This window comes from Lissotriton vulgaris, unplaced genomic scaffold, assembly GCF_964263255.1.
Source record: "Lissotriton vulgaris unplaced genomic scaffold, aLisVul1.2 SCAFFOLD_723, whole genome shotgun sequence".
NCBI classification, from domain to species: Eukaryota; Metazoa; Chordata; class Amphibia; order Caudata; family Salamandridae; genus Lissotriton; species Lissotriton vulgaris.
The window spans coordinates 764,259-789,227 of record NW_028240735.1 but is presented as its reverse complement, the minus strand read 5'-3'; the positions used below and the strand labels follow the sequence as shown (position 1 = coordinate 789,227).

Below are 24,969 nucleotides of genomic sequence, written 5' to 3'. Positions count from 1 at the left end.
ATCCAACCCACACAACCATTCTGACCTCATACACAGCACTTCACTCACACACTCACTTCTCACTCTTAAACACCCAACCACATGAACATTCACCCTTCTAGAATGGGCGGCGAGAGAACTTCAAACAATATCCGCTATGATGATGTCAGTTGGGGGTTCACAACAACCAGGTCAACGCATGCTTCGGTGGGAACGACAACTATCGCCCTTCATCAGGACCACTCATATGTCTGACTATAGGTGAGTGGCGGGGTATCTGTGGATAGATGGACATGAAAGTGCCGTATGGACAGCACGGCACAAAATCTCAACTTATTAATCATTTATTTTATATATACAACCTTGTGATATTCATTCTGGCCAGAATGAAGCCTTTGAAAAACACACTCATGGGAAGATAGGTGCAGACATCCCGGAAGGCTCCTGGGCCACTTTCCTGCACACCCACTTCAATCCACAAGCTGCTCCAGATACATCATGTACAACTCGGGGTCTGATCACCCAGGACCGGACCTCAGACCATCCATCTATACCACAGTCTCAATGATTCTCCTGCATAGGTCTGTGTGGCCCCTCCCTGATTCTAGCGTCCATCTATACCACACTCTCAATGATTCTCCTGCATAGGTCCGTGTGGCCCCTTCCTGATTCTAGCGTCCATCTATACCACTCTCCAGTGATTCTCCTGCATAGGTCTGTGTGGTCCCTCCCTGATTCTAGCGTCCATCTATACCTCTCTCCAATGATTCTCCTGCATAAGTCTGTGCGGCCCCTCCCTGATTCTAGCGTCCATCTATACCACTCTCTAATGATTCTCCTGCATAGGTCTGTGCAGCCTCTCCCTGATTCTAGCGTCCATCTATACCACTCTCCAATGATTCTCCTGCATAGGTCTGTGTGGCCCCTCCCTAACTCTAGCGTCCATCTATACCACGCTCCAATGATTCTCCTGCATAGGTCTGTGTGGCCCCTCCCTAACACTAGCGTCCATCTATACCACTCTCCAATGATTCTCTTGCATAGGTCTGTGCGGCCTCTCCCTAATTCTAGCGTCCATCTATACCACAGTCTCAATGATTCCCCTGCATAGGTCTGTGTAGCCCCTCCCTGATTCTAGCATCCATCTATACCTCTCTCCAATGATTCTCCTGCATAGGTCTGTGTGGCCCCTCCCTGATTCTAGAGTCCATCTATACCACTCTCCAATGATTCTCCTGCATAGGTCTGTGTGGCCCCTCCCTGATTCTAGCGCCCATCTCTACCATTCTCCAATGATTCTCCTGCATAGGTCTGTGTGGCCCCTCCCTGATTCTAGCGTCCATCTATACCACTCTCCAATGATTCTCCTGCATAGGTATGTGCGGCCCCTCCCTGATTCTAGCATCCATCTATACCACAGTCTCAATGATTCTCCTGCATAGGTCTGTGCGGCCCCTCCATGACTCTAGCGTCCATCTATACCACTCTCCAATGATTCTCCTGCATATGTCTGTGTGGCCCCTCCCTGATTCTAGCGTACATCTATACCACTCTCCAATGATTCTCCTGCATAGGTCTGTGTGGCCCATCCCTGATTCTAGCGTCCATCGATACCACTCTCCAATGATTGTCCTGCATAGGTATGTGCGGCCCCTCCCTGATTCTAGCATCCATCTATACCACAGTCTCAATGATTCTCCTGCATAGGTCTGTGCAGCCTCTCCCTGATTCTAGCGTCCATCTATACCACTCTCCACTGATTCTCCTGCATAGGTCTGTGTGGCCCCTCCCTAACTCTAGCGTCCATCTATACCACGCTCCAATGATTCTCCTGCATAGGTCTGTGCGGCCTCTCCCTGATTCTAGCGTCCATCTATACCACTCACCAATGATTCTCCTGCATAGGTCTGTGTGGCCCCTCCCTTATTATAGCGTCCATCTATACCACAGTCTCAATGATTCTCCTGCATAGGTCTGTGTGGCCCCTCCCTGATTCTAGCGTCCATCTCTACCACTCTCCAATGATTCTCCTGCATAGGTCTGTGTGGCCCCTCCCTGATTCTAGCGTCCATCTATACCACTCTCCAATGATTCTCCTGCATAGGTCTGTGTGGCCCCTCCCTGATTCTAGCATCCATCTATACCACAGTCTCAATGATTCTCCTGCATAGGTCTGTGTGGCCCCTCCCTGATTCTAGCATCCATCTATACCACAGTCTCAATGATTCTCCTGCATAGGTCTGTGTGGCCCCTCCCTGATTCTAGCGTCCATCTATACCACAGTCTCAATGATTCTCCTGCATAGGTCTGTGTGGCCCCTCCCTGATTCCAGCGTCCATCTATACCACTCTCCAATGATTCTCCTGCATAGGTCTGTGCGGCCCCTCCCTGATTCTAGCGTCCATCTATTCCACTCTCCAATGATTCTCCTGCATAGGTCTGTGTGGCCCCTCCCTGATTCTAGCGTCCATCTATACCACAGTCTCAATGATTCTCCTGCATAGGTCTGTGTGGCCCCTCCCTGATTCTAGCGTCCATCTATACCACTCTCCACTGATTCTCCTGCATAGGTCTGTGCGGCCTCTCCCTGATTCTAGCATCCATCCATACCACTCTCCACTGATTCTCCTGCATAGGTCTGTGTGGCCCCTCCTTGATTCTAGCGTCCATCTATACCTCTCTCCAATGATTCTCCTGCATAAGTCTGTGCGGCCCCTCCCTGATTCTAGCGTCCATCTATACCACTCTCCAATGATTCTCCTGCATAGGTCTGTGTGGCCCCTCCCTAACTCTAGCGTCCATCTATACCACTCTCCAATGATTCTCCTGCATAGGTCTGTGTGGCCCCTCCCTAACTCTAGCGTCCATCTATACCACGCTCCAATGATTCTCCTGCATAGGTCTGTGCGGCCTCTCCCTGATTCTAGCGTCCATCTATACCACAGTCTCAATGATTCTCCTGCATAGGTCTGTGTAGCCCCTCCCTGATTCTAGCATCCATCTATACCTCTCTCCAATGATTCTCCTGCATAGGTCTGTGTGGCCCCTCCCTGATTCTAGCGTCCATCTATACCACTTTCCAATGATTCTCCTGCATAGCTCTGTGTGGCCCCTCCCTGATTCTAGCGTCCATCTATACCACTTTCCAAAGATTCTCCTGCATAGGTCTGTGTGGCCCCTCCCTGATTCTAGCGTCCATCTATACCACTCTCCAATGATTCTCCTGCATAGGTCTGTGTGGCCCCTCCCTGATTCTAGCGTCCATCTACACCACTCTCTACTGATTCTCCTGCATAGGTCTGTGCGGCCTCTCCCTGATTCTAGCATCCATCTATACCACTCTCCACTGATTCTCCTGCATAGGTCTGTGTGGCCCCTCCCTGATTCTAGCGTCCATCTATACCTCTCTCCAATGATTCTCCTGCATAAGTCTGTGCGGCCCATCCCTGATTCTAGCGTCCATCTATACCACTCTCCAATGATTCTCCTGCATAGGTCTGTGTGGCCCCTCCCTAACTCTAGCGTCCATCTATACCACTCTCCTATGATTCTCCTGCATAGGTCTGTGTGGCCCCCCCCTAACTCTAGCGTCCATCTATACCACGCTCCAATGATTCTCCTGCATAGGTCTGTGCGGCCTCTCCCTGATTCTAGCGTCCATCTATACCACTCACCAATGATTCTCCTGCATAGGTCTGTGTGGCCCCTCCCTTATTCTAGCGTCCATCTATACCACAGTCTCAATGATTCTCCTGCATAGGTCTGTGTGGCCCCTCCCTGATTCTAGCGTCCATCTCTACCACTCTCCAATGATTCTCCTGCATAGGTCTGTGTAGCCCCTCCCTGATTCTAGCGTCCATCTATACCACTCTCCAATGATTCTCCTGCATAGGTCTGTGTGGCCCCTCCCTGATTCTAGCATCCATCTATACCACAGTCTCAATGATTCTCCTGCATAGGTCTGTGTGGCCCCTCCCTGATTCTAGCATCCATCTATACCACAGTCTCAATGATTCTCCTGCATAGGTCTGTGTGGCCCCTCCCTGATTCTAGCATCCATCTATACCACAGTCTCAATGATTCTCCTGCATAGGTCTGTGCGGCCCATCCCTGATTCTAGCGTCCATCTATACCACTCTCCACTGATTCTCCTGCATAGGTCTGTGCGGCCTCTCCCTGATTCTAGCATCCATCCATACCACTCTCCACTGATTCTCCTGCATAGGTCTGTGTGGCCCCTCCCTGATTCTAGCGTCCATCTATACCTCTCTCCAATGATTCTCCTGCATAAGTCTGTGCGGCCCCTCCCTGATTCTAGCGTCCATCTATACCACTTTTCAATGATTCTCCTGCATAGGTCTGTGTGGCCCCTCCCTAACTCTAGCGTCCATCTATACCACGCTCCAATGATTCTCCTGCATAGGTCTGTGTGGACCCTCCCGTATTCTAGCGTCCATCTCTACCACTCTCCAATGATTCTCCTGCATAGGTCTGTGTGGCCCCTCCCTGATTCTAGCATCCATCTATACCACTCTCCAATGATTCTCCTGCATAGGTATGTGCGGCCCCTCCTTGATTCTAGCATCCATCTATACCAAAGTCTCAATGATTCTCCTGCATAGGTCTGTGTGGCCCCTCCATGATTCTAGCGTCCATCTATACCACACTCCAATGATTCTCCTGCATAGGTCTTTGTGGCCCCTCCCTAACTCTAGCGTCCATCTATACCACTCTCCAATGATTCTCCTGCATAGGTCTGTGTGGCCCCTCCCTGATTCTAGCATCCACATATACCACTCTCCAATGAGTCTCCTGCATAGGTCTGTGTGGCCCCTCCCTGATTCTAGCGTCCATCTATTCCACTCTCCAATGATTCTCCTGCATAGGTCTGTGTGGCCCCTCCTTGATTCTAACATCCATCTATACCACGCTCCAATGATTCTCCTGCATAGGTCTGTGCGGCCCCTCCCTGATTCTAGCGTCCATCTATAACACTCTCCAATGATTCTCCTGCATAGGCCTATGTGGCCCCTCCCTGATTCTAGCGTCCATCTATACCACTCGCCAATGATTCCCCTGCATAGGTCTGTGTGGCCCCTCCATGATTCTAGCGTCCATCTATACCACTCTCCAATGATTCTCCTACATAGGCCTATGTGGCCCCTCCCTGATTCTAGCGTCCATCTATACCACTCGCCAATGATTCCCCTGCATATGTCTGTGTGGCCCTTCCCTGATTCTAGCGTCCATCTATACCACTCTCCAATGATTCTCCTGCATAGGTCTGTGCGGCCTCTCCCTGATTCTAGCATCCATCTATACCACAGTCTCAATGATTCACCTGCATAGGTCTGTGCGGACTCTCCCTGATTCTAGCGTCCATCTATACCACTCTCTAATGATTCTCCTGCATAGGTCTGTGTGGCCCCTCCCTGATTCTAGCATCCATCTGTACCACTCCCCAATGATTCTCCTGCATAGGTCTGTGTGGCCCCTTCCTGATTCTAGCATCCATTTATACCACTCTCCAATGAGTCTTCTGCTGAGGTCTGTGCGGTCCCTCCCTGATTCTAGCGTCCATCTATACCACTCTCCAATGAGTCTCCTGCATAGGTCTGTGTGGCCCCTCCCTGATTCTAGCGTCCATCTATACCACTCGCCAATGATTCTCCTGCATAGGTCTGTGTGGCCCCTCCCTGATTCTAGCGTCCATCTATACCACAGTCTCAATTATTCTCCTGCATAGGACTGTGCGGCCTCTCCCTGATTCTAGCGTCCATCTATACCACTCCCCAATGATTCTCCTGCATAGGTCTGTGCGGCCCCTCCCTGATTCTAGCATCCATCTATACCACGCTCCAATGATTCTCCTGCATATGTCTGTGTGGCCACTCCCTGATTCAAGCGTCCATCTATACCACTCCCCAATGATTCTCCTGCATAGGTCTGTGCGGCGCCTCCCTGATTCTAGCGTCCATCTATACCACATTCTCAATGATTCTCCTGCATAGGTCTGTGCGGCCCCTCCCTGATTCTAGCATCCATCTATACCACAGTCTCAATGATTCTCCTGCATAGGTCTGTGCGGCCCCTCCCTGATTCTAGCATCCATCTATACCACAGTCTCAATGATTCTCCTGCATAGGTCTGTGTGGCCCCTCCCTGATTCTAGCATCCATCTATACCACAGTCTCAATGATTCTCCTGCATAGGTCTGTGTGGCCCCTCCCTGATTCTAGCATCCATCTATACCACACTCCAATGATTCTCCTGCATAGGTCTGTGCGGCCCCTCCCTGATTCCAGCGTCCATCTATACCACTCCCCAATGATTCTCCTGCATAGGTCTGTGTGGCCCCTCCCTGATTCTAGCGTCCATCTATACCACAGTCTCAATTATTCTCCTGCATAGGACTGTGCGGCCTCTCCCTGATTCTAGCGTCCATCTATACCACATTCTCAATGATTCTCCTGCATAGGTCTGTGCGGCCCCTCCCTGATTCTAGCATCCATCTATACCACAGTCTCAATGATTCTCCTACATAGGTCTGTGCGGCCCCTCCCTGATTCTAGCATCCATCTATACCACAGTCTCAATGATTCTCCTGCATAGGTCTGTGTGGCCCCTCCCTGATTCTAGCGTCCATCTATACCACACTCCAATGATTCTCCTGCATAGGTCTGTGCGGCCCCTCCCTGATTCTAGCGTACATCTATACCACTTTCCAATGATTCTCCTGCATAGGTCTGTGTGGCCCCTCCCTGATTCTAGCGTCCATCTATACCACTCCCCAATGATTCTTCTGCATAGGTCTGTGTGGCCCCTCCTTGATTCTAGCGTCCATCTATAGCACTGTCCAATGATTCTCCTGCATAGGTCTGTGTGGCCCCTCCCTGATTCAAGCGTCCATCTATACCACTCCCCAATGATTCTCCTGCATAGGTCTGTGTGGCCCCTCCCAGATTCAAGCGTCCATCTATACCACTCCCCAATGATTCTCCTGCATAGGTCTGTGTGTCCCCTCCCTGATTCAAGCGTCCATCTATACCACTCTCCAATGATTCTCCTGCATAGGTCTGTGTGGCCCCTCCCTGATTCTAGCGTCCATCTATACCTCTCTCCAATGATTCTCCTGCAAAGGTCTGTGTGGCCCCTCCCTGATTCAAGCATCCATTTATACCACTCTCCAATGATTCTTCTGCTGAGGTCTGTGCGGCCCCTCCCTAATTCTAGCGTCCATCTATACCACTCCCCCATGATTCTCCTGCATAGTTCTGTGCGGCCCCTCCCTGATTCTAGCGTCCATCTATACCACTCCCCAATGATTCTCCTGCATAGGTCTGTGTGGCCCCTCCCTGATTCAAGCGTCCATCTATACCACTCTCCAATGATTCTCCTGCATAGGTCTATGCGGCCCCTCCCTGATTCTAGCGTCCATCTATACCACAGTCTCAATGATTCTCTTGCATAGGTCTGTGTGGCCCCTCCCTGATTCCAGCGTCCATCTATACCACAGTCTCAATGATTCTCCTGCATAGGTCTGTGTGGCCCCTCCCTGATTCAAGCGTCCATCTATACCACTCCCCAATGATTCTCCTGCATAGGTCTGTGTGGCCCCTCCCTGATCCTAGCGTCCATCTATACCACAGTCTCAATGATTCTCCTGCATAGGTCTGTGTGGCCCCTCCCTGATTCTAGCGTCCATCTATACCACAGTCTCAATGATTCTCCTGCATAGGTCTGTGTGGCCCCTCCCTGATTCTAGCGTCCATCTATACCACTCTCCAATGATTCTCCTGCATAGGTCTGTGCGGCCTCTCCCAGATCCTAGCGTCCATCTATACCACTCCCCAATGATTCTCCTGCATAGGTCTGTGTGGCCCCTCCTTGATTCTAGCGTCCATCTATACCACTCTCCAATGATTCTCCTGCATAGGTCTGTGCGGCCCCTCTCTGATTCTAGCGTCCATCTATACCACTCCCCAATGATTCTCCTGCATAGGTCTGTGCGGCCTCTCCCTGATTCTAGCGTCCATCTATACCACTCCCCAATGATTCTCCTGCATAGGTCTGTGTGGCCTCTCCCTGATTCTAGAATCCATCTATACCACTCTCCAATGATTCTACTGCATAGGTCTGTGTGGCCCCTCCCTGATTCTAGCGTCCATCTATACCACTCTCCAATGATTCTCCTGCATAGGTCAGTGCGGCCCCTCCCTGATTCTAACATCCATCTATACCACTCTCCAATGATTCTCCTGCATAGGTCTGTTTGGCCCCTCCCTGATTCTAGCGTCCATCTATACCACTCTCCAATGATTCTCCTGCATAGGTCAGTGAGGCCCCTCCCTGATTCTAGCGTCCATCTATACCACTCTCCAATGATTTTCCTGCATAGGACTGTGTGGCCCCTCCTTGTTTCTAGCATCCATATATTACACTCTCCAATGAGTCTCCTGCATAGGTCTGTGCGGCCCCTCCCTAATTCTAGCGTCCATCTCTACCACTCTCCAATGATTCTCCTGCATAGGTCTGTGTGGCCCCTCCCTGATTCTAGCGTCCATCTATACCACTCTCCAATGATTCTCCTGCATAGGTATGTGCGGCCCCTCCCTGATTCTAGCGTCCATCTCTACCACCTCCAATGATTCTCCTGCATAGGTCTGTGTGGCCCCTCCCTGGTTCTAGCGTCCATCTATACCACACTCCAATGATTCTCCTACATAGGTCTGTGCGGCCCATCCCTGATTCTAGTGTCCATCTATACCACTCTCCAATGATTCTCCTGCATAGGCCTGAGCGGCCCTTCCCTGATTCTAGCGTCCATCTATACCACAGTCTCAATGATTCTCCTGCATAGGTCTGTGTGGCCCCTCCCTGGTTCTAGCGTCCATCTATACCACACTCCAATGATTCTCCTACATAGGTCTGTGCGGCCCATCCCTGATTCTAGTGTCCATCTATACCACTCTCCAATGATTCTTCTGCATAGGTCTGTGCGGCCTCTCCCTGATTCTAGCGTCTATAGATCCCACTCTCCAATGATTCTCCTGCATAGGTCTGTGCAGCCCCTCCCTTATTCAAGCATCCATCTATACCACTCTCCAATGATTCACCTGCAGAGGTCTATGTGCCCCCCCTAACTCTAGCGTCCATCTATACCGCTCTCCAATGATTCTCCTGCATAGGTCTGTGTGGCCCCTCCCTAACTCTAGCGTCCATCTATACCACTCTCCAATGATTCTCCTGCATAGGTCTGTTTGGCCCCTCCCTAACTCTAGCTTCCATCTATTTCACACTCCAATGATTCTCCTGCATAGGTCTGTGTGGCCCCTCCCTGATTCTAGCGTCCATCTATACCACTCTCCAATTAGTCTCCTGCATAGGTCTGTGTGGCCCCTCCTTGATTCTAGCATCCATCTATACCACTCTCCAATGATTCTCCTGCATAGGTCTGTGCGGCCCCTCTCTGATTTTAGCGTCCATCTATACCACTCCCCAATGATTCTCCTGCATAGGTCTGTGCGGTCTCTCCCTGATTCTAGCATCCATCTATACCACTCCCCAATGATTCTCCGGCATAGGTCTGTGTGGCCTCTCCCTGATTCTAGAATCCATCTATACCACTCTTCAATGATTCTCCTGCATAGGTCTGTTTGGCCCCTCCCTGATTCTAGTGTCCATCTATACCACTCTCCAATGATTCTCCTGCATAGGTCAGTGCGGCCCCTCCCTGATTCTAGCGTCCATCTATACCACTCTCCAATGATTCTCCTGCATAGGACTGTGTGGCCCCTCCCTGTTTCTAGCATCCATATATTACACTCTCCAATGAGTCTCCTGCATAGGTCTGTGCGGCCCCTCCCTGGTTCTAGCGTCCATCTATACCACACTCCAATGATTCTCCTGCATAGGTCTGTGCGGCCCATCCCTGATTCTAGTGTCCATCTATGCCACTCCCCAATGATTCTCCTGCATAGGTCTGTGCGGCCCCTCCCTGATTCTAGCGTCCATCTATACCACAGTCTCAATGATTCTCCTGCATAGGTCTGTGCGGCCTCTTCCTGATTCTAGCGTCCATCTATACCACTCTCCAATGATTCTTCTGCATAGGTCTGTGCGGCCTCTCCCTGATTCTAGCGTCTATAGATACCACTCTCCAATGATTCTCCTGCATAGGTCTGTGCAGCCCCTCCCTTATTCAAGCATCCATCTATACCACTCTCCAATGATTCTCCTGCAGAGGTCTATGTGCCCCCCCTAACTCTAGCGTCCATCTATACCACTCTCCAATGATTCTCCTGCATAGGTCAGTGTGGCCCCTCCCTGATTCTAGCGTCCATCTATACCACTCTCCAATGATTCTCCTGCATAGGTCTGTGTGGCCCCTCCCTAACTCTAGCGTCCATCTATACCACTCTCCAATGATTCTCCCGCATAGGTCTGTTTGGCCCCTCCCTAACTCTAGCTTCCATCTATACCACACTCCAATGATTCTCCTGCATAGGTCTGTGTGGCCCCTCCCTGATTCTAGCGTCCATCTATACCACTCTCCAATTAGTCTCCTGCATAGGTCTGTGTGGCCCCTTCCTGATTCTAGCGTCCCTCTATACCACTCTCCAATGATTCTCCTGCATAGGCCTGTGCGGCCTCTCCCTGATTCTAGCATCCATCTATACCACTCCCCAATGATTCTCCTGCATAGGTCTGTGTGGCCCCTCCTTGATTCTAGCGTCCATCTATACCATTTTCCAATGATTCTCCTGCATAGGTCTGTGTGGCCCCTCCCTGATTCTAGCGTCCATCTATACCACTCTCCAATGATTCTCCTGCATAGGTCAGTGAGGCCCCTCCCTGATTCTAGCGTCCATCTATACCATTCTCCAATGATTCTCCTGCATAGGACTGTGTGGCCCCTCCCTGTTTCTAGCATCCATATATTACACTCTCCAATGAGTCTCCTGCAAAGGTCTGTGCGGCCCCTCCCTAATTCTAGCGTCCATCTCTACCACTCTCCAATGATTCTCCTGCATAGGTCTGTGCGGCCCCTCCCTGATTCTAGCGTCCATCTATACCACTCTCCAATGATTCTCCTGCATAGGTCTGTGTGGCCCCTCCCTGATTCTAGCGTCCATCTATACCACTCTCCAATGATTCTCCTGCATAGGTCTGTGCGGCCTCTTCCTGATTCTAGCGTCCATCTATACCACTCTCCAATGATTCTTCTGCATAGGTCTGTGCGGCCTCTCCCTGATTCTAGCGTCTATAGATACCACTCTCCAATGATTCTCCTGCATAGGTCTGTGCAGCCCCTCCCTTATTCAAGCATCCATCTATACCACTCTCCAATGATTCTCCTGCAGAGGTCTATGTGCCCCCCCTAACTCTAGCGTCCATCTATACCACTCTCCAATGATTCTCCTGCATAGGTCAGTGTGGCCCCTCCCTGATTCTAGCGTCCATCTATACCACTCTCCAATGATTCTCCTGCATAGGTCTGTGTGGCCCCTCCCTAACTCTAGCGTCCATCTATACCACTCTCCAATGATTCTCCCGCATAGGTCTGTTTGGCCCCTCCCTAACTCTAGCTTCCATCTACACCACACTCCAATGATTCTCCTGCATAGGTCTGTGTGGCCCCTCCCTGATTCTAGCGTCCATCTATACCACTCTCCAATTAGTCTCCTGCATAGGTCTGTGTGGCCCCTTCCTGATTCTAGCGTCCATCTATACCACTCTCCAATGATTCTCCTGCATAGGCCTGTGCGGCCTCTCCCTGATTCTAGCGTCCATCTATACCACTCCCCAATGATTCTCCTGCATAGGTCTGTGTGGCCCCTCCTTGATTCTAGCGTCCATCTATACCATTTTCCAATGATTCTCCTGCATAGGTCTGTGTGGCCCCTCCCTGATTCTAGCGTCCATCTATACCACTCTCCAATGATTCTCCCGCATAGGTCAGTGAGGCCCCTCCCTGATTCTAGCGTCCATCTATACCATTCTCCAATGATTCTCCTGCATAGGACTGTGTGGCCCCTCCCTGTTTCTAGCATCCATATATTACACTCTCCAATGAGTCTCCTGCAAAGGTCTGTGCGGCCCCTCCCTAATTCTAGCGTCCATCTCTACCACTCTCCAATGATTCTCCTGCATAGGTCTGTGCGGCCCCTCCCTGATTCTAGCGTCCATCTATACCACTCTCCAATGATTCTCCTGCATAGGTCTGTGTGGCCCCTCCCTGATTCTAGCGTCCATCTATACCACTCTCCAATGATTCTCCTGCATAGGTCAGTGCGGCCCCTCCCTGATTCTAGCGTCCATCTATACCACTCTCCAATGATTCTCCTGCATAGGACTGTGTGGCCCCTCCCTGTTTCTAGCATCCATATATTACATTCTCCAATGAGTCTCCTGCATAGGTCTGTGCGGCCCCTCCCTAATTCTAGCGTCCATCTCTACCACTCTCCAATGATTCTCCTGCATAGGTCTGTGCGGCCTCTCCCTGATTCTAGCGTCCATCTATACCACTCTCCATTGATTCTTCTGCATAGGTCTGTGCGGCCTGTCCCTCATTCTAGCGTCTATAGATAACACTCTCCAATGATTCTCCTGCATAGGTCTGTGCAGCCCCTCCCTTATTCAAGCATCCATCTATACCACTCTCCAATGATTCTCCTGCAGAGGTCTATGTGCCCCCCCTAACTCTAGCGTCCATCTATACCACTCTCCAATGATTCTCCTGCATAGGTCAGTGCGGCCCCTCCCTGATTCTAGCGTCCATCTATACCACTCTCCAATGATTCTCCTGCATAGGTCTGTGTGGCCCCTCCCTAATTTAGCGTCCATCTATACCACTCTCCAATGATTCTCCTGCATAGGTCTGTTTGGCCCCTCCCTAACTCTAGCTTCCATCTATACCACACTCCAATGATTCTCCTGCATAGGTCTGTGTGGCCCCTCCCTGATTCTAGCGTCCATCTATAACACTCTCCAATTAGTCTCCTGCATAGGTCTGTGTGGCCCCTTCCTGATTCTAGCGTCCATCTATACCACTCTCCAATGATTCTCCTGCATAGGCCTGTGTGGCCCCTCCCTGATTCTAGCGTCCATCTATTCCACTCTCCAATGATTCTCCTGCATAGGACTGTGTGGCCCCTCCCTGTTTCTAGCATCCATATATTACACTCTCCAATGATTCTCCTGCATAGGTCTGTGCGGCCCCTCCCTAATTCTAGCGTCCATCTCTACCACCCTCCAATGATTCTCCTGCATAGGTCTGTGCGGCCCATCCCTGATTCTAGTTTCCATCTATACCACAGTCTCAATGATTCTCCTGCATAGGTCTGTGCGGCCCATCCCTGATTCTAGTGTCCATCTATACCACAGTCTCAATGATTCTCCTGCATAGGTCTGTGCGGCCCCTCCCTGATTCTAGCGTCCATCTATACCACTCTCCATTGATTCTCCTGCATAGGCCTGTGTGGCGCCTCCCTGATTCTAGCGTCCATCTATACCACTCTCCAATGATTCTCCTGCATAGGCCTGTGTGGCCCTTCCCTAACGCTAGCGTCCATCTATACCACTTTCCAATGATTCTCCTGCATTGGTCTGTGCGGCCCCTCCCTAACTCTAGCGTCCATCTATACCACTCTCCAATGATTCTCCTGCATAGGTCTGTGCGGCCCCTCCCTGATTCTAGCGTCCATCTATACCACTCTCCAATGATTCTCCTGCATAGGTCTGTGTGGCCCCTCCCTGATTCTAGCGTCCATCTATACCACTCTCCAATGATTCTCCTGCATAGGGCTGTGTGGCCCCTCCCTGATTCAAGCATCCATCTATACCACTCCTCAATGATTCTCCTGCATAGGTCTTTGAGGCCCCCCTAACTCTAGCTTCCATCCATACCACTCTCCAATGATTCTCCTGCATAGGTCTGTGCGGCCCCTCCCTAACTCTAGCGTCCATCCATACCACTCTCCAATGATTCTCCTGCATAGGTCTGTGCGGCCCCTCCCTAACTCTAGCGTCCATCTATACCACGCTCCAATGATTCTCCTGCATAGGTCTGTGCCGCCCCTCCCTGATTCTAGCATCCATCTATACCACTCTCCAATGATTCTCCTGCATAGGTCTTTGTGGCCCCTCCCTAACTCTAGCGTCCATCTATACCACGCTCCAATGATACTCCTTATTAGGTCTGTGCGGCCTCTCCCTGATTCTAGCGTCCATCTATACCACTCTCCAATGATTCTCCTGCATAGGTCTGTGTGGCTCCTCCCTGATATTAGCGTCCATCTGTACCACTCTCCAATGATTCTCCGGCATAGGGCTGTGTGGCCCCTCCCTGATTCAAGCATCCATCTATACCACTCCTCAATGATTCTCCTGCATAGGTCTGTGCGGCTCCCCCTAACTCTAGCGTCCATCCATACCACTCTCCAATGATTCTCCTGCATAGGTCTGTGCGGCCCCTCCCTAACTCTAGCGTCCATCCATACCACTTTCCAATGATTTTCCTGCATAGGTCTGTGCGGCCCCTCCCTAACTCTAGCGTCCATCTATACCACGCTCCAATGATTCTCCTGCATAGGTCTGTGCGGCCCCTCCCTGATTCTAGCGTCCATCTATACCACTCTCCAATGATTCTCCTGCATAGGTCTGTGTGGCCCCTCCCTAACTCTAGCGTCCATCTATACCACGCTCCAATGATTCTCCTGCATAGGTCTGTGCGGCCCCTCCCTAACTCTAGCGTCCATCTATACCACACTCCAATGATTCTCCTGCATAGGTCTGTGCGGCCCCTCCCTGATTCTAGCGTCCATCTATACCACTCTCCAATGATTCTCCTGCATAGGTCCGTGTGGCCCCTCCCTAACTCTAGCGTCCATCTATACCACGCTCCAATGATTCTCCTGCATAGGTCTGTGTGGCCCCTCCCTGGTTCTAGCGTCACTCTATACCACTCTCCAATGATTCTCCTGCATAGGTCTGTGCGGCCCCCCCTAACTCTAGCGTCCATCCATACCACTCTCCAATGATTCTCCTGCATAGGTCTGTGTGGCCCCTCCCTAACTGTAGCCTCCATCTATACCATGCTACAATGATTCTCCTCCATAGGTCTGTGCGGCCCCTCCCTGGATCTAGCGTCCATCTATACCACTCTCCAATGATTCTCCTGCATAGGTCTGTGTGGCCCCTCCCTAACTCTAGCGTCCATCTATACCACGCTCCAATGATTCTCCTGCATAGGTCTGTGCGGCCCCTCTCTGATTCTAGCGTCCATCTATACCACTCTCCAATGATTCTCCTGCATAGGTCTGTGCGGCCCCTCCCTGATTCTAGCGTCCATCTATACCACTCTCCAATGATTCTCCGGCATAGGGCTGTGTGGCCTCTCCCTGATTCAAGCATCCATCTATACCACTCCTCAATGATTCTCCTGCATAGGTCTGTGCGGCTCCCCCTAACTCTAGCGTCCATCCATACCACTCTCCAATGATTCTCCTGCATAGGTCTGTGCGGCCCCTCCCTAACTCTAGCGTCCATCCATACCACTCTCCAATGATTCTCCTGCATAGGTCTGTGCGGCCCCTCCCTAACTCTAGCGTCCATCTATACCACGCTCCAATGATTCTCCTGCATAGGTCTGTGCGGCCCCTCCCTGATTCTAGCGTCCATCTATACCACTCTCCAATGATTCTCCTGCATAGGTCTGTGTGGCCCCTCCCTTACTCTAGCGTCCATCTATACCACGCTCCAATGATTCTCCTGCATAGGTCTGTGCGGCCCCTCCCTAACTCTAGCGTCCATCTATACCACGCTCCAATGATTCTCCTGCATAGGTCTGTGCGGCCCCTCCCTGATTCTAGCGTCCTTCTATACCACTCTCCAATGATTCTCCTGCATAGGTCCGTGTGGCCCCTCCCTAACTCTAGCGTCCATCTATACCACGCTCCAATGATTCTCCTGCATAGGTCTGTGTGGCCCCTCCCTGATTCTAGCGTCACTCTATACCACTCTCCAATGATTCTCCTGCATAGGTCTGTGCGGCCCCCCCTAACTCTAGCGTCCATCCATACCACTCTCCAATGATTCTCCTGCTTAGGTCTGTGTGGCCCCTCCCTAACTGTAGCCTCCATCTATACCATGCTACAATGATTCTCCTCCATAGGTCTGTGCGGCCCCTCCCTGGATCTAGCGTCCATCTATACCACTCTCCAATGATTCTCCTGCATAGGTCTGTGTGGCCCCTCCCTAACTCTAGCGTCCATCTATACCACGCTCCAATGATTCTCCTGCATAGGTCTGTGCGGCCCCTCTCTGATTCTAGCGTCCATCTATACCACTCTCCAATGATTCTCCTGCATAGGTCTGTGCGGCCCCTCCCTGATTCTAGCGTCCATCTATACCACTCTCCAATGATTCTCCTGCATAGGTCTGTGTGGCCCCTCCCTAACTCTAGCGTCCATCTATACCACTCTCCAATGATTCTCCTGCATAGGTCTGTGTGGCCCCTCCCTGATTCTAGCATCCATCTATACCACTCTCCAATGATTCTCCTGCATAGGTCTGTGTGGCCCCTCCCTAACTCTAGCGTCCATCTATACCACTCTCCAATGATTCTCCTGCATAGGTCTGTGCAGCGCCTCCCTGATTCTAGCGTCCTTCTATACCACTCTCCAATGATTCTCCTACATAGGTCTGTGTGGCCCCTCCCTGATTCTAGCGTCCATCTAAACCACTCTCCAATGATTCTCCTGCATAGGTCTGTGCGGCGCCTCCCTGATTCTAGCGTCCATCTATACCACTCTCCAATGATTCTCCTCCATAGGTCTGTGCGGCCCCTCCCTGATTCTAGCATCCATCAAATACCACAGTCTGAATGATTCCCGATCATGATGGAGGGGCCCTTCCTGTATAGGGCTTGCTTTGACCCTTCAAAACATGGGAAATGCTCTTTCTGCACAGTGGAGGAAGGTTAGCAAATCTCTCTCTTCTTGCTTCATCCAAGTCGGCTTGGTTCAAAGCAGGATAGCGTTATGCTGTGAACACTGCACGGAGCCCGAGCTTCAAGGGAGCAGAGATAGTCAGTTCTCTGCTTCGTTAATGAGACATTGCCCAGAGTCTTAAATAAAATATGGATACTATTCATCTCAATGGAGAGGCTCCTCTCTACGGACAGACTCCTCCCTACGGACAGACCCCTCTCCATAGACCGGCTTTCTCTATGGACACTCTCCTCTGTATGAACAGACATCTTTCTAAGGACAAACCCCTCTCTATGGACAGACTCCTCTGTAAGAATTGACTTTTTTCTACGGACAGACCTCTCTTTAAGGACAGACTCCTCTTTATGGACAGACTCCTCCCTACAAACAGTCTCCTTCCTATTGACAGACTCCTATCTATAGACATCCTCTTCACTACGAACAGAGAGTTGTCTACGGACAGTCTCCTCCCTATGGTTAGACCCCTCTCTATCGACCGACCCCTTTCTATAGAGAATCTCCACTCTACGTGTCGTATTTTGGCAGCTCCTAAGTTAGCGTTTAGCTCAGCTACACGATCTTTTCCATTTACTTGACCAAAATGTACGGGGTGCATTTTGAATCCTTTTGGCTTCCATTTTGTATGAACACGCTGCCTTGTGGTCAGCATGCCCTTTCGTCCTTTCTCGATACCCATGGTCATCTACTTTGCTCAGCAACAGGCTATTTTTAGTACTGGTCAAGCGCACATGTGCATTATACATCGACTTGTCATTCTTTAGGAATGTTAGCACAAACTGACCGGTACTATTGAACTCCTCCCACATGCTGGCTGTGTTCCAAAAATGACCTTATATGTACCTAAAATGTGTAACTTGTAACCGCCTACCTTTTTATTGCTATTAAACCGTATAAAAGAGGTTGCGCACCGATGTTCGGTGTGCTACTTCTTGCATTGCCGAAGGGTGCTGTAGGAATGTACCACCACCCCATGGGGTCTTAATAAACTTGTCTTTTGCATTTTCCAGTGTCCGTGCCAACTTCTATACTAAGGTGTTCGAGAGTTTAGCAGAGTATGTAGGCCTGATTGAACCCAACACCACAATTGGCGACCACGAAGGGACTCATCGGCGACTCGGATGCCCGAAGGAGAGGTCGCGACGAAGGTTTGGAAACTCGCCATGGAAGCGATCGCTGCCATTAAGTGACCCGAGTCTTGGCATCCATGGTGTTTTTTCCTTCCTTCTGATCTGACCTTCCAGGTGGCGCCGGTCCTCGACTGAGATTCTGATCTTGGATTGTCGTGTAGTGCCGTTTGGCTGATTCGATTAAAGAACTTGGCAGTTGGACCTTGGACGTTTGAAGATACTTGGTAAGCTTATGATTGGTAAGGTAGTCTACTGACACTTACTGTGGCTTTTTGAATTTGAATTTGAATTTGTTTGAGTTAGCTAACGTTCGGATCTATGAATTTGACTTATATGTGGAGTGCACCTCACATAGTCAGGCATGTAGGGATATTTCTCTGATTTTGTTTTGTTTGAGCGGCACACCATGTATGAAGCACATTAAGTGCCATTTTATGTAGTATCACGTTTTCGTGATATTTTTGACATGCCTGTTCTCAGCACACTCCGAGGAATGTGCTGTTGTGGGAATGGTACCAGTTATCGATTAAATAAATCACAGCCGGCTCCCCCAGAGGGGACTCCGAATCGTGAGATGTATGTGAAATTTGGCATTCCGCCAATAATGTATAGCACTTTATGGCACAAATATAGTAAAGCCGATCGTGAACTACAGTGGCCACTACATGGGTCATTTGATTTACGAAAAGTTCAATATGTGGAGCAGTGTTTGTTTCAGCGCAGGTCTAGACAGGATATGTTTGATTGTGTGCGTATGTGGGAGAAAGAGGTACGTGAACGATTGAAGCGTGAGGAAGCCTTGGCGGAGAAGGTGCAGCGAAAGGCTGCGCGTGATAAAGCTTTACAGCTACAGGAGAAGGAGTTACAGGAACAGAAAGAGAGGGAGACTCGAGAACGTAATTTGCAGGTTAATGGTCAGTTCCCTATCCGACGTCCTCTTTATCCGGTCCTTACTAACGAAACAGATGATTTTTCATTACTAGATTGTTGTCCACCTCCGTACGTCGCACCTACGGCTCTGAACGAGGAATCGGATGAGGACAATGAGCGTACACAGCGTACAAGGTTATCTTCGGATCGAACTGCGGAATTGCGTTCGTTTGCACGAAAGCTAAATGTTAATACTGTAACTGTTTCTGAAATTAGTGAGCAAATGGAACAATGGTCTGATAAGGAGCGATTGTATTTCTTAGATCATTTTGGAGATGAGGTTGTTGAACGATTTAGAAAGTATTCCCCTGAGTTAGAACCTAAGGATATATCAAAGGGTCGCGATAACTTTCGTAAAGGTCTCTTTGTTCTTTCAGATGCAGATGAGTTTTTCAAACGCTTGGTTCAGCTACGGAATGAGGCGTCGCGGCTACGGGAGTTGGAAAAGACATCGGGTCCACCTGCGTCTGGATCGGCGGGGATATCCAAAGAATGTTCTATCTTTGGAACAGATAAGATCGCTGCGATTAATGTTAGACCTATGCGAGAAGCTGCGCCTTGGTATGTCCCTCATAAAGGGGATGGCACAGATGATGATAAAACATCCAAAGACGCAAAGGGTTATTTTATATATAATTGGGTTTATACGCCTTGGAATAGAGCAGATGTTATGGCGCTTAAGAATGCTTTGCCTGATCCCCGTAAAAATCCAGCGGCTTTCTATGAAAGTGTTGAAAGTGCAATTTCCTCGTGTATTATGACGCTAGTTGATATTGATTTGTTCTTTGGGCTAATATTGCCCCTTGATATGTGGAGAGCGATTCGTAAGTTTGATGATCAAACGGTTCTCGGGGCAAGTTGGAAGGATATAGTTCAAGCTGATTTAGACAGGGAACTAGCATGTAAGCCTTGTCAATTAATATTGGAACTCCCAGGGGCTATACTAAACAAATTAAAGACGCTTGTTCCCGCTAAGAAAATTGATTGGACCATGTTAGCCTCTTGTAAGCAGAAAACTGATGAATCGGTTTCTGATTTCTTTTCTCGCTTTGAGGAAGCTGTCAGGATCCGACCTGTGCCTACCCAATGATAGTTCAAACTACAAATCCCAGAAAGCTTAGCGAGCATCGGTTCGGAATGAGATCATAAAACTCCGTGAGAACAGGAGTGCGGTGCACGTAATTTTGTCTTTTCGGAGATCAGAGATTGGAAGCTTCTGTGACTGTCTTCTGGATTACAAGTGCTCCAAATTGTGCTTTCCGTAACCCGCGGCTGCGGGGTTACCTTATCCTTGGAATTCGAGTCTACCCGAACCGAGAGACGCAGGATTGCACCCTCTCGTGATTTTCGGGAACTGTGTTAGAACTCGTTTTTGTGGCATTCGGAGAGACGCCGGATTTCACCCTCTCGAGTGCGGCGTTTTTGAATATTGTTTGCTCACTGGTGGTGGGATTTTTGGGTTCTCGTGAGAGACGCTGGATTTGCACCCTCTCGAGTGACGCAATCGAGTTGATCTGTTTTGGGAAACAGATCGTGTTCGTCCGACGTGAGAGACGCAGGATTGCCCCCTCTCATGGTCGGTGTGCCATGGTATGTTCGGAATGACATTTACTTCCTTCTTCATTTCCTGTGACTGGTAAGAGCCGCATAACTGATGGGGTGTGGTTCAGGAAATTCCATCCGTAGTAGCTGGTGAAGAAGGTACTTGGTATCAAACCAGAACAGTCATAACTTTTATAATTCTTGTTTCCTGTTTAACTTTGTGGCCTTGTTATTGGTAACATTCAAGCCAAAGTAGAACCTTTTAAAGTAAGGGACTGGAAAATATCGGGTATGTATGGAAACCCCACGCCAAGATATATAGTCAGTGTTTCGGGAGGGAAGTGAATGTAACCCCGTGTGTGTATTCTTGTATTTTCCAGAAAAGTATCCGGGTGTTGAGAGAAAGTATCTCGTATATAGAAGGGAGAGGTCCTGAGAAGCATCAGGTAGGAAAGAAGTCAGCAGAGAGATCTAGTGAGGAACATAAAGAATAGGGTTCTCCTCTTACTGTGTGTTCTTTGTGTCTTTACAGAAACCTCGTCTACAATCGTTTCCAGTCCCGGACCTTTTATCCCTCGCCTGCTTACTATCGTGCTCAGTGGTATTTATTCCCAGAGCACGGAGAAAGCTGGAGGTGGAACCCATATAGCATCTTCTGATCCTGAGGAGCCGTTGGACCGTGACAGAATTACGTGCCCACGAAATAGTCTCCTCTTGATCGGGTAGTGATGGCTACCTTGGAAGATGTAATGGCCGCCTTGTTGCTCGTTCAGCAAGAATTAGTTACTTCACGAGCGGAAGCTGCTGCTCTGAAGGAACAGGTAGAGAGACAGGGCAGGAATCCCTTTAATGCTTCTGCAGGTGTTCAGCAGGTTCAGGTTACAGTCCCTCAGCCTATTCCGTTGGCCAGTCCGGAACGATATTCTGGTAGTCCTACATCTGTACAAAATTTTTTGACGCAAATAACGTTACATTTTTCATGTCGCCCTGCGTCTTTCCCCACTAATTTATCTAGAGTAGCATTTGCTATTTCGTATTTAACAGGGGATGCAGCAAATTGGGCAGGGCCTCTAGTGAAGAATGACGATCCTCTCCTAACTGATTGGGGTGCCTTTCGGAGAGAATTTGAAAGGATATTCGATCGGCGAGCCACAACCTTAAGTGCAGACACTGACATTCTAGGCTTGAAACAAGGTCGTAATGATTTAATTACATACATGACCGCCTTCAACCGTCTGATTGCAGAAACGGCCTGGCCAGAGGAGAAGAGAATGGCCTTATATTATCATGGCCTTTCAGACGAGTTGAAGGATGTTCTGGCTCAGATTGATCCTCATAAACAAAGAAGGGGGTTCCCCTTGGGTATCTTTAGGATATAGGCAGGTAGTAAGGGGGAAGAAGCCAAAAATAGAAGAAAAGAGTACCCTGCCTCAAGATATATAGGCCCTAGCTAGGGGGTCCTAACTGATATATTTGGAGGGGTGATTAACCTAGGGGTTGACAAAACATACAAACAATCACATGGTCAAATCAGGAAGACTGAGCAATTCAAGTATTTTAGAAAATATATTTTTTATTTTTGTTTTCTGATGATAGGAATTAAAAAGATTTTTTTTGGACAAATATATGTTTTTTTTGATATATCATAGATACATATAGGACATAAATAAGACAGACAGATATGGGAAGAAATGTCACAACAATTCGTCCTACCCAGTTACAGCCTATATTTACACACACAACATCATTCACTTCAATCCCCACTAACACTATCTCTCCTAATTTCATACACCATTCACTCTATCATTCATTCTACTTTTCCTTGCAGTTATAGCACACAGATGGTCAAATCGGGATGTTCATCCGGGTAGTTGGTTTTAGCTACGGGTCCTGGTGTAATGAGGACAGTAGCCGTATTCCAGGAGACAAGCGCTGACGCGCGTTTCGGTGACCGGCTAATAAAGCCGCACCTTCGTCAGGGCAAGGGGCAGTATACTGGGGCGGGCACAAAGATAAAAATTCTTGATTTCTTATTGAGTCCTGCTGTTCAGAAGTAGCAGGCTTTGGGTGACGTCATAGGGTACAAAAGGCGTATGCACTGTGATAATTTCATAAGACAGGCTATTTATAATTCGAATCCAGGATAGTTTAACTTCTCGGCGTTGTGTTTATTGGCACCTTGTGGTTTTAACGGTCATCAGGGTTCTAGATAGTAGCTGCCAGACACAGAGCCTTCCAGGTTTTAACGCGGTGTTGTCATTCTGGTTCTTTTGGTATATATGTTCTTGTCTCTAAGCGCATTCAGGGAGCACAGTGATGCAATATACAGATGGGCACCTTCGAGCCTTTTACAAGCGGTCTGTCGGCCAGTTAGCGGATGTCCAATAGACATCCGCTAACTGGCCGACAGACCGAGTCGACGGAACCCCAACTTGAGGACATTGGCGTCCGGGACAAAGGTGATGTAGCAGTTTGCTCCTCCCAAAGTGGACCGGTGTTATTAGACGTTTTCGCCCCTATTGACGAGCAGGAAACAGATCATGACTGAAACCGCCATCTAGAAACGGCCGCCCCGCTTGTAAAAGGCTCGAAGGTGCCCATCTGTATATTGCATCACTGTGCTCCCTGAATGCGCTTAGAGACAAGAACATATATACCAAAAGAACCAGAATGACAACACCGCGTTAAAACCTGGAAGGCTCTGTGTCTGGCAGCTACTATCTAGAACCCTGATGACCGTTAAAACCACAAGGTGCCAATAAACACAACGCCGAGAAGTTAAACTATCCTGGATTCGAATTATAAATAGCCTGTCTTATGAAATTATCACAGTGCATACGCCTTTTGTACCCTATGACGTCACCCAAAGCCTGCTACTTCTGAACAGCAGGACTCAATAAGAAATCAAGAATTTTTATCTTTGTGCCCGCCCCAGTATACTGCCCCTTGCCCTGACGAAGGTGCGGCTTTATTAGCCGGTCACCGAAACGCGCGTCGGCGCTTGTCTCCTGGAATACGGCTACTGTCCTCATTACACCAGGACCCGTAGCTAAAACCAACTACCCGGATGAACATCCCAATTTGACCATCTGTGTGCTATAACTGCAAGGAAAAGTAGAATGAATGATAGAGTGAATGGTGTATGAAATTAGGAGAGATAGTGTTAGTGGGGATTGAAGTGAATGAAGTTGTGTGTGTAAATATAGGCTGTTACTGGGTAGGACGAATTGTTGTGACATTTCTTCCCATATCTGTCTGTCTTATTTATGTCCTATATGTATCTATGATATATCAAAAAAAACATATATTTGTCCAAAAGAAATCTTTTTAATTCCTATCATCAGAAAACAAAAATAAAAAGTATATTTTCTAAAATACTTGAATTGCTCAGTCTTCCTGATTTGACCATGTGATTGTTTGTATGTTTTGTCAACCCCTAGGTTAATCACCCCTCCAAATATATCAGTTAGGACCCCCTAGCTAGGGCCTATATATCTTGAGGCAGGGTACTCTTTTCTTCTATTTTCAGATTGATCCTCAGCCTGTTACTTGTACCGATCTTATCAATCTGACACTGAGACTTGACCATCGTCGAGCAGATCGTTCGGGTGAACGGAGACGTGGGTATTATCCTCTTGGGGGTCAGAAGAAAGTTGAAGGTGGGATACCCCCGGAGAAGGGGGGGTGGAGCCGAACCTGTGGAACTAGGGGCTGTTAGGGCTCCTTTATCGAGGGCAGAAAGAGAAAGTCGCCGTACCTTGGGTCTCTGCATGTATTGCGGAAAAAAGGGCCATTATGTAAAAGTTTGTACGGTGAAGCCCAAGAAAGGCCGTCCGTATTCGATGGGAAGGACTCAGGCTGTTCCAGCAGCCAGGGGGGACTCTGAGAGTGCATCCCTGTTGCTGGAAGAAAAACCCGAGGAACAAGGGTGGCGGTTGCCGTCGCTTGCGGGGGGTTCTGCCACGACTACGGAAGCACACATCGTACTGTCTATGTTGTTACAAGTGCGAGGAAAGCTACATCCAGTACATAGTATGCTGGACTCTGGGGCCACGGGAAACTTCATAGACGAAGGGTTGGTTGCACGTTTGGGGTTGGTGAGAGTGGCTATGCATAAACCAGAAAGAGTGCTGGCGGTAGATGGCACTCCGCTGAAGTCCGGCCCTATTATAGAACACACTGAAGAAGTGGAGCTGCATCTCCCGGGAGAACCTATGGAACATGTAGAAACTATCGTGCTGAATATCATCGAAGCACCTCAATATGAGGTTATCCTGGGCATGCCTTGGTTAGGTCTGCACAATCCTACTATGGATTGGAGACGGAAAACCATCAGTTTTCAGTCGGCGGAATGCCAAGCTACATGCATGAAGGAAAAG

At 49.2% G+C, this 24,969-nt stretch overlaps 1 protein-coding gene across 1 annotated transcript in view; it reads right to left on the bottom strand.

The window, feature by feature from the left end:
* LOC147672889 (NACHT, LRR and PYD domains-containing protein 3-like) overlaps positions 1-24,969 on the bottom strand; it is a 664,362-nt gene that overhangs the window by 1,246 nt on the left and 638,147 nt on the right. The gene's annotated exons all lie outside the window — the stretch shown is intronic.